General features: G+C 50.1%; 1 long non-coding RNA gene across 2 annotated transcripts; it reads right to left on the reverse strand.

The window, feature by feature from the left end:
* Nucleotides 1–339: 339 nt before the first annotated feature.
* LOC120500146 lies at nucleotides 340–14,729 on the reverse strand. Of its 2 annotated transcripts, XR_005627037.1 has the most exons (5): nucleotides 14,011–14,729; nucleotides 9,496–9,596; nucleotides 5,443–5,629; nucleotides 1,677–1,762; nucleotides 340–918 (listed from the first exon to the last, which is right to left on the reverse strand). It is a non-coding gene; the product is annotated as an uncharacterized LOC120500146 (long non-coding RNA). The 2 variants fall into 2 exon arrangements; XR_005627038.1 differs by lacking the exon at nucleotides 5,443–5,629.
* Between the last annotated feature and the right edge of the window lie 3,122 nt (nucleotides 14,730–17,851).

Here is a 17,851-nt window from a genome sequence, read left to right on the forward strand (position 1 = left end):
GGTCTCTCTCCAGGAGCCAGGAATTAGGTAGCACAGCTACTCCAAAGTAAATTGCCCTACAATTTCTTTTCCATAGCAAGAGGGTTGTTTTCTTAGGGCAAACCACTTTTATCCTTGAGGAAATGTCAGCAGGAGGAATAGCCAGGGAAAACTTGGCCGTGCTGCTGTCCTGGAGTTGCTATCAGGTATAAAAAGGCCAGTGAGTTTCCCCTCTACAGTTTTTGTGGCCAAGTTCTTTAACTTTCCCCCAGCTCAGCTGAGGATGTCAGAGCTGGTGTTCCCTATAAATACTCTCAGCCTGAGCTGGGGAGAACAAACCAAAAGGGCACAGAAACCATGGAGCTGCTCCAGCCAGGGAGAAATGTCTGTAATTAATGTAGTGGGAAAATTACACGTTTATATGGCCCCCCCAAACACAAGAGCAGACATCCATTTCCTGCAGGGCTGTGGACGCCTGCCAGCCCACAAATAAATCACAAAACCACAAAGCCAACAAGGAAGAAAAAAAGGGGAATTATCACAGAGGATGTAGCAGCCTTTTGTACCAGGAAAATCACCAGCGTCTCCACCAGACATCTATTGTTTGTCAATAATATTCCCTGATGCTTCCCACCATTTGAGACTGAGATGAGGAGGGATATTCAAGCAGAACAAGAGAGGTCTCCTTGGATTTTGCAAACTCCAAAGGCACAGCCAAGGGGTGGCTTGGGAGATGTACTGACCTGCCCCAGAGGCGTTTGTGGGACCAAACCCAAACAAACCCACAGCAAACCTGATATTAAATAGGTTTCGGCATGGGTGAAAAGATGGAATAAACCCAAAGCTGCCAACTTTCCTCCAGGAAGAGGGTGTCTGGAGGGCAGGGATGGAGCACTCAATGGTCTGGCAGCACCTCCAGAGGGATCACATCCAGTGATGCTGGAGATTAAGAATAAGAGAACAAACAATTTCAGTGAGGACTTGCAGTCTGACTCCCACGCATTTTCCCTCCCCTTGCCTGTCCCCATGGAGGTTTAATGGCCTGGGCCCCCACTTCACAGCACCCTGGATTCCCTGAGAGCCTCTCCATTGCCTTCCAGCTGCCTCTGGCTCCAGCAGAGGGATCATGACAGCAGCTTTACAGCTTCCCCTGTGTCCCATGAAGCTGGGCTGTGTCAGCACCAGGGGACTGGAGGAGAAGGTCCATTAGTGGGGTTCTGAAGGGCAGTTCCTGTTTTCTGCACCACCCAGGGCTTGTAAATGAACTGTGGGTGGGTGCCATGCTTCCCAGTGTATATTGTGGCTACAGAAACCCTGACAAATGTATCAGCACTCCCAAGTGGGTTTTTTTCTTTTCCACTCTGAGCTGAAGCGCTTTAGGGGGCACTCAAAACCATCCTGTGCTGCTTACAGGGAAGCTTCTCCACCACCTCTATCCCTGCCACAGGAATGCTGAATCTCATGGATTGCAAGGGACCCTAAAGGCCATCCAGTTCCAACTAGACCAGGTTGCTCCCAGCTCCTTCCCACCAGGATGAGGTAGGTTTATCTCCCCAAACCTCCTGATTTCACTGCCTGGCCACCAAATCTACACCAGAACCAGAGGTCCCACGACCAGGGATAGCTGTGAAGAAAGTCCTCGTCCTTCCCCTATTCCAGGTGTGCCCATCCCAAATCCTCAGCCCTCCTGCTCTTACCCTGCAGTGGGGAAGCAAAGTCAGGGAATAGAGTAAAATGCTTCCCTGCACCTCAGGCACTTCAGCTTTTCCTTTCCTTCCTTAGCCTGCTTAAAAAAAAAACAAACAAACAAAAAAAAACCACCAAAAAATAGAGAGAGAAAGAAATTGTATTTATTCACACACACAAGACTGAAACATTTGTTTAGGAGAAAATCTCACTGATTCTTGGCTGTTATTCCAGATGCAGGGAGAACAGCAGCCCTTAATGTCTGCCTGCTCCTCAGTGATTTGTGCTTTTGTGCTTTGAGCAATGTTCCCAATTCTGATAAAGGTATTAGTGCATTTCATGGGCTGAATTATAAATTATGAGATGCAAAACCATCTATTTATGCACTTCAGTGCTAAGAACTTACATGCAAAACAAGACACTCAAGCTCTCAAAGTTCCCACAGCAGCTCTCTCCACTCTGCACAGACAAAGCACCAAAATTATTTGGCTGTGTTTATGAGGGACACATTTCAGGGATTAGGGCAGGAATAGACATCTCCTAGATGTTTCCACAGCTCAGAGCAGTGACTCCTGCAGCAGTATCCTCTGAGCTGGGTCCAGGGCAAGCTCCCTCTTGAGCTCAGCATGACCAAATGGCACCCAAGATAAGGACATTGAGGATAAACACATCTGGAAGTGGCTCCCTAGCTGCAAAGAAACGCTTATTAACACACTTTTTTTAGGGTAAAAATTGAGCAAAACTAAAATGTAGCAAGCACAGATTTGAGTTTGGGGAAGGAGTTTGGGGAAGGAGGGGAGGGGAGGGGAAAGTTGTCCCCAAAGCAGAGCATGCCCAGCACTGCAAACAGCAGATTAATCCTTTGTTATTTGTGTTTCCACTTCCTTTTAACCAAAAGAATCACAGAATCATTAAGGTTGGGAAAGACCTCTAAGATCATAAGTCTAACTGTGAATTCAAGAGCACAAAAGCATTTCTCTGAGCACCACATCCACATGCCTTTTGAACATTTCCAGCATTGGTGCCCCTGGGCAGCCTGGTCCAATATTTGACCAACTTTCCAGTGGGGAGATTTCCCCCACTTTCCACTCTAAACCTCACCAGGCACAACCTGGAGCCATTCCCTCTTGTTCTATCCCCTGAACTCCAGAGCCTTGCCCAGCTCTGTTCCCTTCTCAGGACACTCATCCCAACAACACGGTGGAAGAACAGGAAAGGGAGCTGCACTACCCCAGGGCAGAGCTTTCCCCCTTCATTTTTACAAAGAGGAAGGAAAAAAAAACACACGTGGAAAAAAAAAAAAAAGAAAGAAAGAAAAAAATTGTTTAGGCTAATCAGAAACTGAAAGTTTATATTCTTTAGTTGGATTTTGAAAAACAAAGTTTGCTTGGCTCAAAGTCAAATGTTTAATTTGACCTAAAAGCTGTAACTTTGCTTAAAGATTCTTAGAATCTTAGAAATCAGAGGACTGAACAGCTCATTTTAAAAAAGGAAAATAATAAAGTACTCTCCCCATCAGGGTTTAAGGCAGGTGACAGCAATAAGCAGTGAAAAAAGAGCAGCAGTCTGTGTTCACAGAAAATGCCTCAGCTTGCCCATGTGCCCACAAGGATGCATCAGTTCATGTTGTCAGAACTGCCCTATTTAAAAATAATAATACTTAAATGTTCCCTCAGCCAGATGGAAAGAGGGGGTGATGTCTGGGCAGGAAATGGAGCCAAGTGTCCCAGCCAGGACTGCTGAAGTGTCCTGATGAAGGAGGGCCAGATCCCATATCCTGCTCTTGTCTTGCACCATGAAGTTGCTGCTGTGGCCCCTGGGAGCTCACACTGAGTCCTGCACTGTGCAGTCACAGCAGCCCTGACCCAGAGGGGAGAGCCAGGCCTGTTTTTTCAGGACAAGCCTCTGCAGCCGTGGCTCTACTTCATCTCCCCCTCTGCATTCTGCTTTGAAGCCCTTGCAGCACCCAGAGATCAGCTCATCGCTTCCCCACCACTCCCTGTCCATCAGTATTCCTCAGAAATTGCTGTGTGAGTGCATACATCTGCCTATAGCTCCAGCTGACAGGAGGAGCTCATTGTGCTTGGGGTTAGGAACACTTTGGAAAAGCTTAGAGCCCATCTCCCATCCATTTCATACAATCATAGATCCACTAAACTTGGACAACACCTCCATCAAGCCCAGAATGGTGTCTTTCCTTCTCTGTCTCCAAGAGCTGAGATTTCCCTTCATTTGAGACTTCTCTAACAAACCAAAAACACATATTCACCCTCATTAGCAGTTTGCTGGTGTATTTTTCCAGGCTTTCAGTGCTCAGTGCCAGCAGCTCCACATGGAAGCTCCAGGAGCAGGCTCTGGGCAGTGGAATTCTTGCCTGACACAGGGCAGCTCCAGCAGGCTGCAGGAGCAGGCTCTGGGCAATGGAATTCTTGCCTGACACATGGCTTTTGGGGGCAGCCACCTGAGCCTGCTGTGTCTGAGACCATTGCCCTAAATTCTTGCTGCTCCTCTCCATTTTCCCAGCCACGATCCGATCCCAGGGGGAAGTCCACATTCCCTGCAGCTTCTTCCACTGCCCAATGAAGCATCAGGAGAGCAGCAACTTTTTTTTGTGCTGCTACCCTCTGGATCTGAAGGATACTCCTGAACTTTAGCCTGGCTCTTGCTCCTGGCCCCTCTCTGAGGCTTTGATCCAAGGAAGTCTCTAGACACATTCCCCTCACTGTGCTGGGGAATTCAGCACTGCAGTATCTTGCATTGCAGATTATTTTTAGGGATGATCCAATTGAGACTGATAAAAATAAGAAAGGAGCTGGAGAATCTTTGCTGGAGCTGACTGTGAGATGCTGTGGCTTACCGGAGCCTCGTGGCCAGAGTGGGATTCCTGATCCAAGAGCACATCCCAGAACAGGTCAAGGGTTTATCCACAGGGCTCGATGACCCGGTTGTGCTCCCACCAGCACCCCACAGGACAAAAAACAGGGATCACCACAGATAAACACAGATAGCTGCATACCAAAATACCCAAATCACATCCAAATTTTGTTTCAAAGTTGAGGAAACATCACCCATAGCTGCCAAGGACATCCTAAGCAATAGTGGCCAGCCAGACAGGTGATGCACTGCTGAATTTCACTGAAAGCCCTTAAAAATTATTATCAGATCTTTAATAAACTCATCTGGGCTGTGCAACCACAGCCCTCACCATGTGCCTCTCAACTGAAGACATGAGCAGAAAGCAGTGAGACATCTCCCTGTGGCATATGCCCAGACGCCAGAAAGTGTTTGGGGCAAAATTCCAGAGCACAGCAAAGGACAAAAACTGATTTTTTTTTTTCTTTTCACTGATGTGAAGAAACAGGATTTGCTTTCAACTGGTTGGTCAGTATTACCTGGGGAAAGAAAGTTAAAAAAAACCAAAACCCCGCCCTCAAGAGATGACATGTCTAAACCAGTCACATAGAGGTATTTATTTTTTTAAGAAGGGACTTTTCTCTGGGTTTTTTTTTTTTTTTTTTTTTTTTTTTGGTCAGGTTGATTATTGCCAACAGTATTTTAACATCTGCTGTGCCTGCTGACCTACCACATTTACCCTACTTACACTAATTAAACTTTAATTAAGCTTGCTAGATGTTCATCTAACATCAAAAGTAAGGTGAAGGCTTTGCCAAGCAAAGGTCTTGGCATGGCTGGGCAGTTTGGGTTTACATAATTTTATTTATACATTCATAACAAAGGGGAGGGGTTTTAAGTGCAGGTCACTTCTGACCTACTCACCTGACCCTTCCAACACCTGCTCTGCAGCTTTGTTCTGAACCAGCTTCACGAGGACTGGCACTTGTTGGGGTAACAGACACCTCAAGGGACTGACGAGTGTTTGTTTGGGATGCTCCCATGAGTCCAGACCCTCAGCTACCTCAGGTTTCTCCTCCCAGGCTGCCAATCAGGTCTTGTATTTCTGTTTCTTAAAAAAAAAAAATTAAAAATAAATAAATAAACAAATAAAAGGGCTTTCCTGCCAGCCCACCCTGGCAGTGCAGGGGTGCAGTCTCAGCTCCGTGCACACACAGCTGTTTTCCAGTCAGCCTCACTCAAACAACTCCAGCCAAGTTTCCTGACAAGTCAGTTTTCCTCTCCTCTCTGCCTCCAAAATAAATTCCCTCACATCCCAGGAAAGGTGCTGCCACAGACTTGGGAAGGGAGGGAAAGGTAGCATCAGGAGTTTCTTGTGGCACCTGGAGCAGGGGTGTCACATTCTCCTGATCAACCAGGGCTGCGTTAATCCTGTGGGGTTAATCCCTGTGGGGATTAAAACACATCCTGGCACTCTCCTCAACTCAAAAGATTCACAGAATCCTTAAGGCTGGAAAAGACCTCGAAGGTCTTCGAGTCCAACTGTTAACCCAGCACTGCTTTTCCCTAATTTCAGCAGGATCAGCTGGGAAAGAAAAAGCCAGCCTCATGTGCATGCTTCAAGGATCAGCAATCAGATTGTTGGCATGCAGAATTGTCCTCTTGCATGATTCACTCCATTCTCACCTTCAGCAGAATGGCTCTGCCTTTGATCCTGGGAAAGCCACTTATTTTAGACCTATTCCTCTAAAATAGCTTGAGCAAGACTCCCTCCTTTCTTTCTTTCTTTCTTTCTTTCTTTCTTTCTTTCTTTCTTTCTTTCTTTCTGGTAAGCAGGAACTTTAAAAAGAAGGTTTTTGGAAAAGGATATTTTGGCAACAAACCTTTCAGTTTAGTGCTTGGCAGGCACCAAGCATTTAAGCTTTGAAAAATAAAAATCTGTTCAGAGCTTTGGGGGTTTGCTATTCTTTTGGCCTTTCCAAATTAAAGTGCAGGTTGGTGCTGTGAGTGGGGAGGTTCTGACACACACACACACACACACACACACACACACAAAAACCTCAAACCCTCAACCCTCAAGGATTTCCAATGATCACTGCCTAAAAAGATCTGAATCCAAGTCCAAATTCCCAGGAGGACCACACATGGATTCATGGAGTGATTTCCCCTGAATGACAGCTCCCAGGTAGCATTGAAGGGTGTTGGAATCATGGAATGGTTTGGAAAGGACCTTAAAACTCTTCCTATTCTCCTCCTTGCCATGGGCAGGGACACCTTCCACTGGACCAGGTTGCTCCAAACCCTGTCCAGCCTGGCCTGGAACACTCCCAGGGATGCAGGGGCAGCCTGTTTGAGGGTGGAAGGGAATTCACTGTTCCAAACAATAGCCACCTATTTGTGGTGTTTTATTTTCAGTCCATCCAAGGAGAGATGCTCCTGGTGAGTTTTCAGTGCACAAACAGGGGCTCCCAGTGAGACATCCTGTCCATCAGCTGGGCCCAGCAATGGAACCTGTCTTTGCAGGAATGGAATGGGTGCCTGTGCCACAACGCCCTGGGCAAACAGGTGCCTTGAGCACACAGCCTGGAGCCAATGTCCCTGTTATCCCCTGGCCTGTGGTGTATGGAGCAGAGTAACAACCTCTTTAAAACCACGTCCTGCATCCCTCTCAGCAGCCCTGCAAAACCAGCAGCCAGCCTCCTGTCCTGGGACCCTGCAATGGCTTTGCTTCCAGATTCATTTGCTCCATGGGATGAAAACGAAAAATAAGAAGAAAAAAGCAGAGAGGTAACAAGAGAAACGGAGCATTTGGCAAATGTGTATTGAACTTCACACAACAAACTCATTAGTTCAGGCGGCCCCGTCTCTATGGCAACCAAACAGCACAAAAACAAGGCATTAACACCTAAATTTATTAGTGGGCAAGTGCTTAGCTTTTATCATTCCAAGGGTGTATTCCCAACCGCAGCTCGCTGGGATTCCCAAGGAAGACGGTTTGGGTTCAAATGCCAACATAAACATTGGAACACCATTTACAGACAGAGGAGCTGGAGCTTTCGGAGTTTCAATCACAAGTTTGAAAAACAGCAAAACAAAACCGAGGAAAAGAGGCTGTGTGTAGGGGAGTTACCCAATTTCCACTTCGCTTTGCAAAATTGTTAAAGGTTTGCAAGTCACGGGTGAGGGGCGAGAAGTGTTCTCCATCCTATCCTAACAGCTCCGTGAGGATCTTCTTCAGGAGTAGGAATGGGGGCTATAAGCTGGTTCTCCCAAAATAATTTCCAAGTGCCCTGCCTTTATTTTAAGTGGATGTTACAAGCCCTAGGAAAATGTATAACAAGGCTCCAGGTCATGCCACAGGCTCTGGGGGAGGAGTGGGGCTGTTTGGATTTGTTCCAGGAATACACAAGGGCTTGGTCATAAAGATGCTGGAAAGCCACATTTAAATGCTTCCCATTTAAAGCATCTTCCCATTCCGAGGGCCCTGGGTGAATTCCAGCGGCCCCAAGAGCTCAGACCATGCTGGGACAGCTTGGAGAAGATAACAAGGTGTCAGATCTCTCTCTGCAGGTCAGAGTGAGGCAGGAGAACAAAGGATGTGTCTCAGCCCAAGGCACACTTGAAGCTGTGCTGGGGCTAACAATGCTCTTCACATTTCCCTAAGTGCTCACTGAACTTCTTTCATCTTTGCTCCAGGGTTTAGAGCAACCTTCAGTAGGAATAAGGACCTGGCTATCTTGGGGTGGATAGTCTTAAAGAACTTAATCCTGCTCACTGTCAGAGAGAGGAAATCTCTGCCCAGAGCAGCTGTGGCTGCCCCTGGATCCCTGGCAGTGTCCAAGGCCAGGCTGGATGGAGCTTAGAGCACCCGGGGAGAGTGGAAGTTGTCCCTGCCCATGGAAGGGGGTGGCACAGGATGAGCTTTGAGGTCCTTTTCAATCCAAAGCCATTCCTCCTTCCATCATGCACAGGCTGTTTCCAGGTGAGAGGCGCCTTGTCCTGGGGCTAATTCAGACCTAATCACTAAACATTCTGTGTCTCCACACAGTGACAGCAAGGAGAATCCAGGCCACACACTCAGGAAAAACCTTTAGTGGGAAAAGCAACACCGCACGATGTTGAGACGATGTCTTAAAAAAATGTCAAACCCATCTTGTCCTCCGGCATCCCTCAGGTGGAGTCAAAAGAGCACCTCTGCTGCCACCAAGCACAGATTTAACCCGTCACAATGCAGAAGGTCTGAGGCAAATGGCTTGTCACCTGATTTCAGCCATGTGGCAGCAAGTGCTGCACAAGGTAGTGCTGCACTCACCACGCTGCCATTAGCAGCAGCACAGCCCAGCACCAATATCCATTCCTGTCCTCAGGCAGCACCTCCTTCTGAAAGCACACTGTGAGCATTTCAGCTGACCAGGGCCCTGCTTCCCAAGCCCTTCAGGCAGGTTGCAAGAAAGCAAATTAACAGGTTGAAACCCTGACAATTTCCTTCTGAAACAAGGTCACTGAGGATCTCACAAGACCCTGAGTGGCTGGCTTGCTATCAGCTCAAAGGCATTTCAAGAACATTAGCACTGGTGCCAGAAATATCTGGGCTCATCCCTGCGGCAAAACAGCGGCAGGGGGAGGAGGAGGATGGGATGTAATGGCAGTGTCTGAACAGGCAGAGGGATGGGGGAGCAGAGATGTCTGGAGGGCTGTTTTTGTTTTTTGGGGTGCCTCCACCACTGGGAGGGGTAAACAAAAGAGTTTTAAAGTCTCCTGTCAGCCAGAACTAACTCTGTCACCATGACAACCTAGTGGTTCATAGCTGGACTCGAGGATCTTAGAGGTCTTTTCCCAGTGTAATGATTCCACATTTACCTCTGGCAATAGATCTCAGCTCACAGCAGCAAAGCCAACTCAAAATAAACCACCAGCACACCCAGTCCCCTACAAAAGGCACTACAAAAGTACTTGCTGACATCATGCCCAGCTCACCAGTGGTTTTCCTCTGCTGGAAATTTTGTTTGCCGTCTGCAGTCTCGCCTTACGGTCTTTTCAAAATGAGGGGCTTTGGGGTTTTACCAGTGAAATCATTGCTGTGGAACAAAATTCAGTAATCAGAACAACATTTAGCAATCAGAACAACATTCAGCAATTGTAACAAGAACCATACCTTCAAGCTTCAGTACAAACCCAGCTCCAGATGGACCTGGAATAAGATCTCTCACAACACTCTTTCACAGCATTCACCATTTTATTTTTGGATTTGATGTCTAAATTAAGTGTTTAGAGGCCTCCATGCTGAGTCCTAGGGCTCCTTCCCCCAAAGCTCTCCTGGCTGACATACCCTCGGGTTGAGATGGATGCTCTGCTCCTGGTCCCTGTGAGTACATACCAGCTCTGACTGCTCTTGTCAAACACAGCAGCATTTCTGGGCACGGGGGCAAATGGGTTTGAGCTGAAGGAGAGCAAATATTAGATGGGATATTGAGAAGAAATCCTACCCTGTGAGGGTTGGGGTGGCCCTGCAGGGTGCACAGAGAAGCTGTGGCCACCCCTGGATCCCTGGAAGTGTCCAAGGCCAGGTTGGACACTGGGGCTTGGAGCCACCTTGGAATAGCAGAAGGTGTCCCTGCCATGGCAGGGGTGGGACGAGATGAGCTTTGAGGTCCCCTCCAACCAAACCATTCTGTGATCTGACCCCTAAAATTCACACCTCCAGACCTCTGTTCTGATGGGCAAAGGCACCCAGGGACAGATGCAGATCCTGGGAAGCAGCTTCTGGTCGTTGCTGCCCTCACTGCAAGCTGCAGATTGTGCAATAGCTCTGAGAAGCCACCCAGGCCCTGTGGAGCCGGTGCCAGGCTGAATGCATTAGCTGTGCTAGGAACAAATGAATGAAGCAAAGCCAGTTTTGTTTTGTGCTGGGGGCAGAGAGGCGGAGCGCAGTGACACCGCTGTCCCAAGTGTGACAGCCCGGCCTGGATGCAGCCACACGCGACCCAGAGGTGCCTAGATCCAGACCTGGAGGCTGTGGCTGCTGGAGCAGTGTTTATTTTAGCCCTGCTTCCCTCGTGCGTGTTCCCAGCAGGAGGGGATGTAAACTGGCTCAGCCATGCCTGCCCAGCCCTCCATCCTCTGCCACGTGCCAAAACTCTTCTGCTCACACTCTGCGAGGTCACATTTCTTGGCAGAGAGCTCGGCTCCTTCTCCCCTCTCCCTTCCCCCATGCTCCTGGTGAAATATGAAAACAGCCTGCCACCTGCCATTTGCCTGGCCTGCTTCTCTCTGTGTGCCAAAAATTAGCAACATACCCCAAAATGTAATTGGAAACACTGCACTGCACTGCAGGGGTCCCATTGCTGCTGCAAAGAAGAGGCTTGACAAAAAGCCAATTTAATTTCTAGATTCCCTGGGCTGCATGTAGCTGCTAAGTGAGGAGGTAAAAAAAAAGAAAAAAAAGCAGCCCTTTTATCAGGCCAATTCCTATTAGTAGATTCAGATCTTTTAACGAGCCATGCTGTAGGAATCAGCAAGCTGTCACTGCCAGCAGATTTAGGGCATCGTTTCTTGGAATTGGAGCCATGTGGGAGGTCAGGAGGTAGAAGTTGGCATTCCCAAACTTCAGAGCCGGGAGCTGGGGTGTGCAAGGCAGAGCTGAAGGGGGCAGAGGATTCCTGAGGGCTGACATTAACCCCGGGAAGGAAACTGCCCCGCTCCCCCTCCTCCCCTGCAGAACTTGCGCAAGTCCCAGAGGATCCTTGCAGGAGGGATCTGGAGATGCTCCCACACCTCCACGCTCAGGGCAGCTCTGACAGCGGAGCACAGCACCACCGATGCTGCCCAGGCTGCAGGCCAGCCCTGCAGAGCTAGCACTTATCTCCTTTTTGCAGCAAAAGGGCAGGACAGGCAAGCAAGGAAATATAGGGCACCTCATTCACACCACGCCTTGGCAGAGAGCTCGGCCAGCAGATTTGTGAAACTGAAAAGCAACATTTCACCCCGAAAGAGCTGTTTACATTGTCAGGGTTGACTTGCCAGGCTTAGGAAAGAGCTGTGCCAAACTGGCTTATTATTATCTCCCTTCCCCAAAATACTCAGGGCCTGCTCCTTTACGGCATGTCTGTATCCATGGAGCTGTGCTGAAATCCATCTGCCTCGGGGGCACCTGTACACACAGACATAGGGAACTCAGCCACTCTGACAGCAATAAAGATGGATTTTGGGAAGGAGTTGTTCCCTGGGAGGGTGGACAGGCCCTGGCACAGGGTGTCCAGAGAAGCTGTGGCTGCCCCTGGGTCCCTGGAAGTGTCCAAGGCCAGGCTTGGAGCAGCCTGGGACAGTGGAAGTTGTCCCTGCCCATGTTAGGGGGTGGGATGGATGAGTTTTAAGGTCCCTTTCAACCCAAACCACCCTGGGAGCCAGGCTGGAGCCAAAGCCTCACTGACCTCATGTTTCCCCTGGAATTTTGCTCCCACCTCAACCTTATATCAAAGCTGTACAGCACACTCAGGATATCCAAACAGGAACAATCCTTCCATCTGCTCTTAGGGAGAAAAGTGCTTAAACCAAATCACAGCACTATTAAATACTTCCCCAAATCCTCCCTGGCCAGGTTCCTTGGAGAAGATGCACAGGGATGCTCGGATCAGGCAGCCTGGGGACACTCAGGTCTGGCTAAAGGCCCAAACAGGACAATAGAATGCCTCTGGGGATGGAGTCTCCCAGCCCATCTCACAGAATCACAACATCCTGGGTGGAAGGAACCCACCAGGATCATGGAGTCCAAGCCCTGGCCCTGCACAGGGCAGTGCCCAGAATCCCACCCTGTGCCTGAGAATGCTGTGTTTGGGACTGGGACTGCATTCCCAAACCCCATCATGGATCTGCTGCGTGGGACTTGTGGGCTGCCTTAATTTCAGCCCCAGAAGGGCAAGGCAAGAGGGAGCCCTGAGGAAACTCCACATTCCTTTTCATCAGGCTGATTACTGAATAGGCTTTTATAGATCAGGGAATTAAGAATTTGGTTAAGTCTAAATAACTGCTTTGAAATTCTTCAAAATTAGATTATTTTTTTTTTTTGTCTCTAGCAAGCATGCTATGGAATACTAGGGAGATGACCCCACGTTTCCAAAAATTAAAACAAAAAAAGTCATCACAAAATCCACAGCTGCTCCCCATTTGCAATAAGCTGTTTAAAACAAAATAAACCAATACATTTTGCTCCAAGAAACATGCATTAGGCACTGGCAGCTTGCTTCCCTCATTCCTCTATCCCCAAACACTTTGAATGGAAGGAGGGGGAAACCTTGAAGTGATACATATGTGAGAAGCCCTGAGAACAATAGCTGCTCCCCAGTTGACTCCAGAGCTGTTATTAAACTCGAGGTTCCCGTGCTAGAGGAGCACAGCTGGAGTAGCACCAGCACCAAGCTCTGAGAAGACCAGCAAAAGTCAGATTTCCACCTACAAATTCCTGGAAGTTTGCAGCCCAAGGAGCAAAACACACAGATTTATGTGGACAGGCTCAGAGGGATGGCATCCTGGAAACCTCCCCTCCAAGAGCAAAATATCAGCAGGCTAATCCTCAGATCAGGAGGGGCAAGATCCTGCTTGGAGCCCAAGGTCACCACTGTGTTTTTAAATTGAATTTTACTCACAATGAGGTGCAGTCAGTACAAAGAGGCTACAGGAGGTTTGTCACACCACAATGTCTGGACATGGCAGCTCAGTCCCTGGATATGTCAAGCAGGGGAGAAGAAGCTGAGTGTTGCTCTTTGCAACCAGCTCACAGATCTTGTCCGTCCTGAAAATGAGGGGAAGACTTGGAGGGTGCATAGTGCACCGGGGGTGGCTCTGAGGATCCCTTTTTCTAGGCTTTGGGAAAATAAGCTTATCTTGACACCCACAGCTGCAAGTGTGTGCAGCCACTCCTTCTGATTCCCCAAACACAGAGCTGACCCATGGGAAATAATGCCATGAAACTTTTCTCAGAGTTTAAAAGCTCGGAGATATCTCTGAAGCACTGCCTTCAAATGAAGCCTTCACCAAGGGACACCTTGAGGAAGAATGAGCAGCCCAGTCCACTGTCCAAGAGAGCCTCGCCCTGGGCAAAAAACAGAGTTGAGGAAAGAGCTGAGGGAGGACAAAACCACTCTGTTCAAAATCAGATCTTCAGGCATCAAGGACTCAGAAAAGCAGGTGAAGGAAGATTTCAAAGGCTGCCAGAGACACACTTGTACCCCCCAGCAGGCTTCTGTGCCCACACTGATCTCCTTTCTGCAGAGGACACACAAAGGGGACGTTTCACGGCATTCACAGCAGAACTTACCTGAGTTATGCACCAAATACCTCTCCACTGCCCCTGGATCCCAGTCCCTGATTCCCAGAGACCCCTGATAAACTCCCAGCCCTGCATTAACAACTCCAAGCTCAGCAGCAGGATCTCTCCATCCAGCAAGCAATGCCCCCACTCCAAGATTTCCCTGAAGGCACATTGCTGTGAGTCACCTCTTCTCCAACGTGATGTTCCCAGAAAGGCTGGGGAAGGGACCTTAACATTCCAGCCCCCTGCCATGGGGTGGGACACCTCCCACTATTCCAGGTTGTTCCAAACCCCATCCAGCCTGGCCTTGGACATTTCCAGGACAGGAGACTTCCCAGAAAGTTTCAGATGTAAGGAACATCCTGGTTCTCCACTGAGTGCTGGGATGCTAACAAAGCTGTCCAGGAAACTTTTCATCCCAGCTGTTCTGGATTTGGGTCTTGTGCTGGTCCAGTCTGGACTGTGAAACAGAGAGGCACAGGCTTGGCATCTGCCACTCTGCTGTTTGTCACGGGCAAGTGGAAGCATTTGGAATTTAGAGTGGGGATAAAATGATCCCTCAGCATTCCTGCACAATGACAAAGTTGAGCTCTGCCCCCTCCCTCTCCACAGGCTCTCAGAGCCCATGGTTTGCAAACAGCCTGGTGACAATACTGCTGTGTAACATACAGGGTATTATGAGTCAATTAAGAATTTAAGAGAGGGTCCACAGGAGGTACTGACCTGGATCCAGCTGTTGCACCCTTCTGGGGGAAGAAGTCAACTGGAGCTTTCAGACCTTCCACAGGGAGACCAGGAGCAAACACTCCAATCCAACAGGAGGACTTGTTGTCTCACAAAACCCCTCTCCCTGCCAGCTGTGCTCCAGCCCCTCAAGTGCATCACATCCTTTGCTGCTAAGCATATCCCATGCACAAAAGCTCATTGCAGTCTGTGATCATTCTAAAGGGGTCACCCAAGACCTGAAATGGCTGAAGCCAAGGTGTGAGTAATAGAAATCAGTTGCCAGGACTAGACTGTAAATCATCTGAGACCTCTGATGGAGCCCAAAGAGGAAAATCTTTTGAGTTTTGCTGCTTGGGTTGAATCAAAAACATTGAAAGTAGCAAGTGCAACATCTGCAGGGAGCTTCAGGAGAAACCCTTGGCACTGCAAGGAGTTCAGCTCTCTCAGGCAGAAGTTCTTCCCTGCAGAGGTTGCCCAGAGCAGCTGTGGCTGCTCCTGGATCCCTGCAAGTGTCCAAGGCCACGTTGGACAGTGGGGCTTGGAGGAGCCTGGGACAGTGGGAGGTGTCCCTGCCCATGGCAGGGATTGACACGGGATGAGCTTTGAGGTCCCTTCCAACCCAAACCATTCTGTGATTCTCTCATTTGGGTGGGATTGGATTCTGGACAAGGTCTGCAGGCAATGCTCCTCTTCTTCCCACTGCCCTCACTCCTGCAGCTGAGCTCTAACATCTGGAGAGGACTCTGTGTCTTCCCCGATGGCTGTGCAGCATGTGGCACAGGACTTTCCCTGAGCTGGACAACCTTCTGCTTGGAACTGTTCCGGAGACCCTGGAGCAGGGTGATGCTTCTGCTGATGGAGAAGGTGACCTTGAGAGGCTCAGAGCTGACTTTAGGTACCACAGGTACCTGTGTCCTGCCACCCTAACCCTGCTGGAAGGCAAAAATCCCAGGAGCTCTGCTCCCAGCAAGAGCAAGAACCTTTTCATCCAGCATCCCAGCAAAGCTGCTTTCACAGGAAGCCTCGCCAGGCCTTCTGCAACATTTCCTCCAGCCAGGCCTGTCCCTGGCCTTCCCCAGGAAGGAACATTTTGTTCGAAGACAGCTAATGACCCATTTACATTTGCCTATAAAATGATGTTTGTCCCTCCCCTCCCGCCTCTCAGCTGCTGCTGCTGGCCTGCAGATCCTGTCAGGGCTAATTACGTTGGCTTTTCTGTGGAGGGAGTTCTCCCTCTTGCCATGTGTTTTCTGTTCAGGGCATAGCACAGTTTCAACAGGTTTTTGAAGCTGTTGTTGTTGTTGTTCCTGACAAGAGCTGCAGTTATGAAACGCATCCTCACGGCCCCGCCAAGGCCCCGGCCAAGGCAGAACCAGCTCCCTCTGACGCAGGAGCAAATTGAGACCATTTGGTACTGGGGGGCACTGGACATCTTATTCCATCTGCAAGGGAGCTGCGAGAAGGGCTGAGCTTCTCTTCCCTCCCCTCCCTTTCAGTACACTCATTTATCCCTGCCGAAATGCACTGTTTCCCTTCCAGTCTCCCATCTTCCCTAATCCTATCCACACGCCAGCAGGGCAGACGTGAAAAATCACCTGCCCATCTCTCTCAGCAGATACTCGGGACAATCCCTGAGCCCCGGGGACACGACGCTGTCCCTCGCAGGGGGTGAAGCTCCCTGCACAGCAGAGCAGCCCAGGCCGAGCCCTGCAGGGAGCTGGAAAAGGATCCCAGGAGGTGCTGCAGGAGCCGAGCTCTGCAGGAGCGGGGCCCTGCCGGCGGGGCCTTCTCCCCTCGCTGAGGGGCCCAGCCGCGGCTGCTGCGGGCTGCCCGGGCACTCCCTTCTCCCCCAGGCCGCTTCCCGGGCTGGCAGCAGCTCGTTTGTCAGGACAGGGGCCAGCAGCAGCCGGGGAGGTGGCAGAGCTGGAGCACAGCTGTGCTCTAGCAGCCTCACACGACGCGGCTCCGCGGGCCCAGCGCCATGGAGGCCGCGCGGGACATGGCTGGGGCAGGCGGGCAGAGCGCACCTGACAAGGGGACAGAAGGGACACAAGGGATGCTCTGGGTGGAGCACAGTGCCAGCACAAACCACCCCACAGGCTGCAGAAGGTGGTCAGTCAGCAGTTTCCTCGCTACCCTGGCACAAGGGATGGCAGCACAGCCATGCCTGCCATTTAGGGCACCTCAGGGCACTGGCTGTCCCCGAAGAGAGGCTGCTCCCTGTGGGATCCCCTCCCAGCCAGCTTGGGTCACAGTGGCCTTGTGCAGCCCTCCGCACTGCAGAGCTCGGAGCTGCTCCTGGAGACCTGGACACCACGGACTGACCCCGAGGAGCCCTGGCAGCCCACAGGGGTGCAGGCACTGGTGTGTGAGTGAGGAGACCCTGCTTTACCACACACACCGTCCTGCCAGTCTGGGAAACGAAGAGCCATCCACCCAGGGAGTGGTAGCAGCACCACCTTCACACCTCTTGGCCTTGCCTGGAGACACCAGTGCAAAGGCTGGATTATAAATCATTTTCATATGTTAATGCAGTGGGTTTTGCCAGGGAAGAAGAGAAATAAGGGAGTACATATATCATATCTTTGAACACTGCATAATGCTTCAGATTAAAAGGAAGTAACTTAAATTGGATTTTGGGAAGTTACTGGCACTGCCCAGAGCAGCTGCGGCTGCCCCTGGATCCTGAAATTGTCCAAGGCCAGCTTGGACTTTGGGGCTTGGGATAGTGAAAGGTGTCCCTGCCCATGGCAAGGGTGGAATGAGATGGACTTTGAAGCCACTCCCAACTCAAACCATTCAGAGGCTCTTTGTTTCTATGACAAAGGAGATCCAGGAGCCCTCCCTTTTCAGGCAGGGTCTGGATCTGCCTGTCCCTGCCTCCTGTCACAGTGGGAGCAGCTTTCCCTGCACAAAGTTCTCCAAGGATGCCCACTAGCACAGCTGCCCTGCTGTCCCTCAGCCGGGAAGCCACCCCGGCGTTTCAGTGGAAGGCTCATTAAGGAGGAAGCAGAGTTAAGTGACAAAGCAATCAGGCTTATCAAGGTCCAGCTCGGGCTTTGGGAGGAAATGCAGCCGCCAGAGCGCATGCCAATATTGTTAATGCCTTTTGGGGCTGCATCTGAGACTGGGTTTGTTTTGGCAGCTGGAAAGCCTGATATAAAAACATGTCCTTGCTGCACAGACCAGCTGAGAGAGCCAAGGCTGCTGAGCAGGGCAGCACAGGGATGCTCCAGCAGCAGAACCTGAGCCTCACCTGGCAGGAATCCACCTGGCTCCAGCCAATCCATTCACAACGAC

This window comes from Passer montanus, unplaced genomic scaffold (genome assembly GCF_014805655.1).
Source record: "Passer montanus isolate IOZ18808 unplaced genomic scaffold, ASM1480565v1 scaffold178, whole genome shotgun sequence".
NCBI classification, from domain to species: Eukaryota; Metazoa; Chordata; class Aves; order Passeriformes; family Passeridae; genus Passer; species Passer montanus.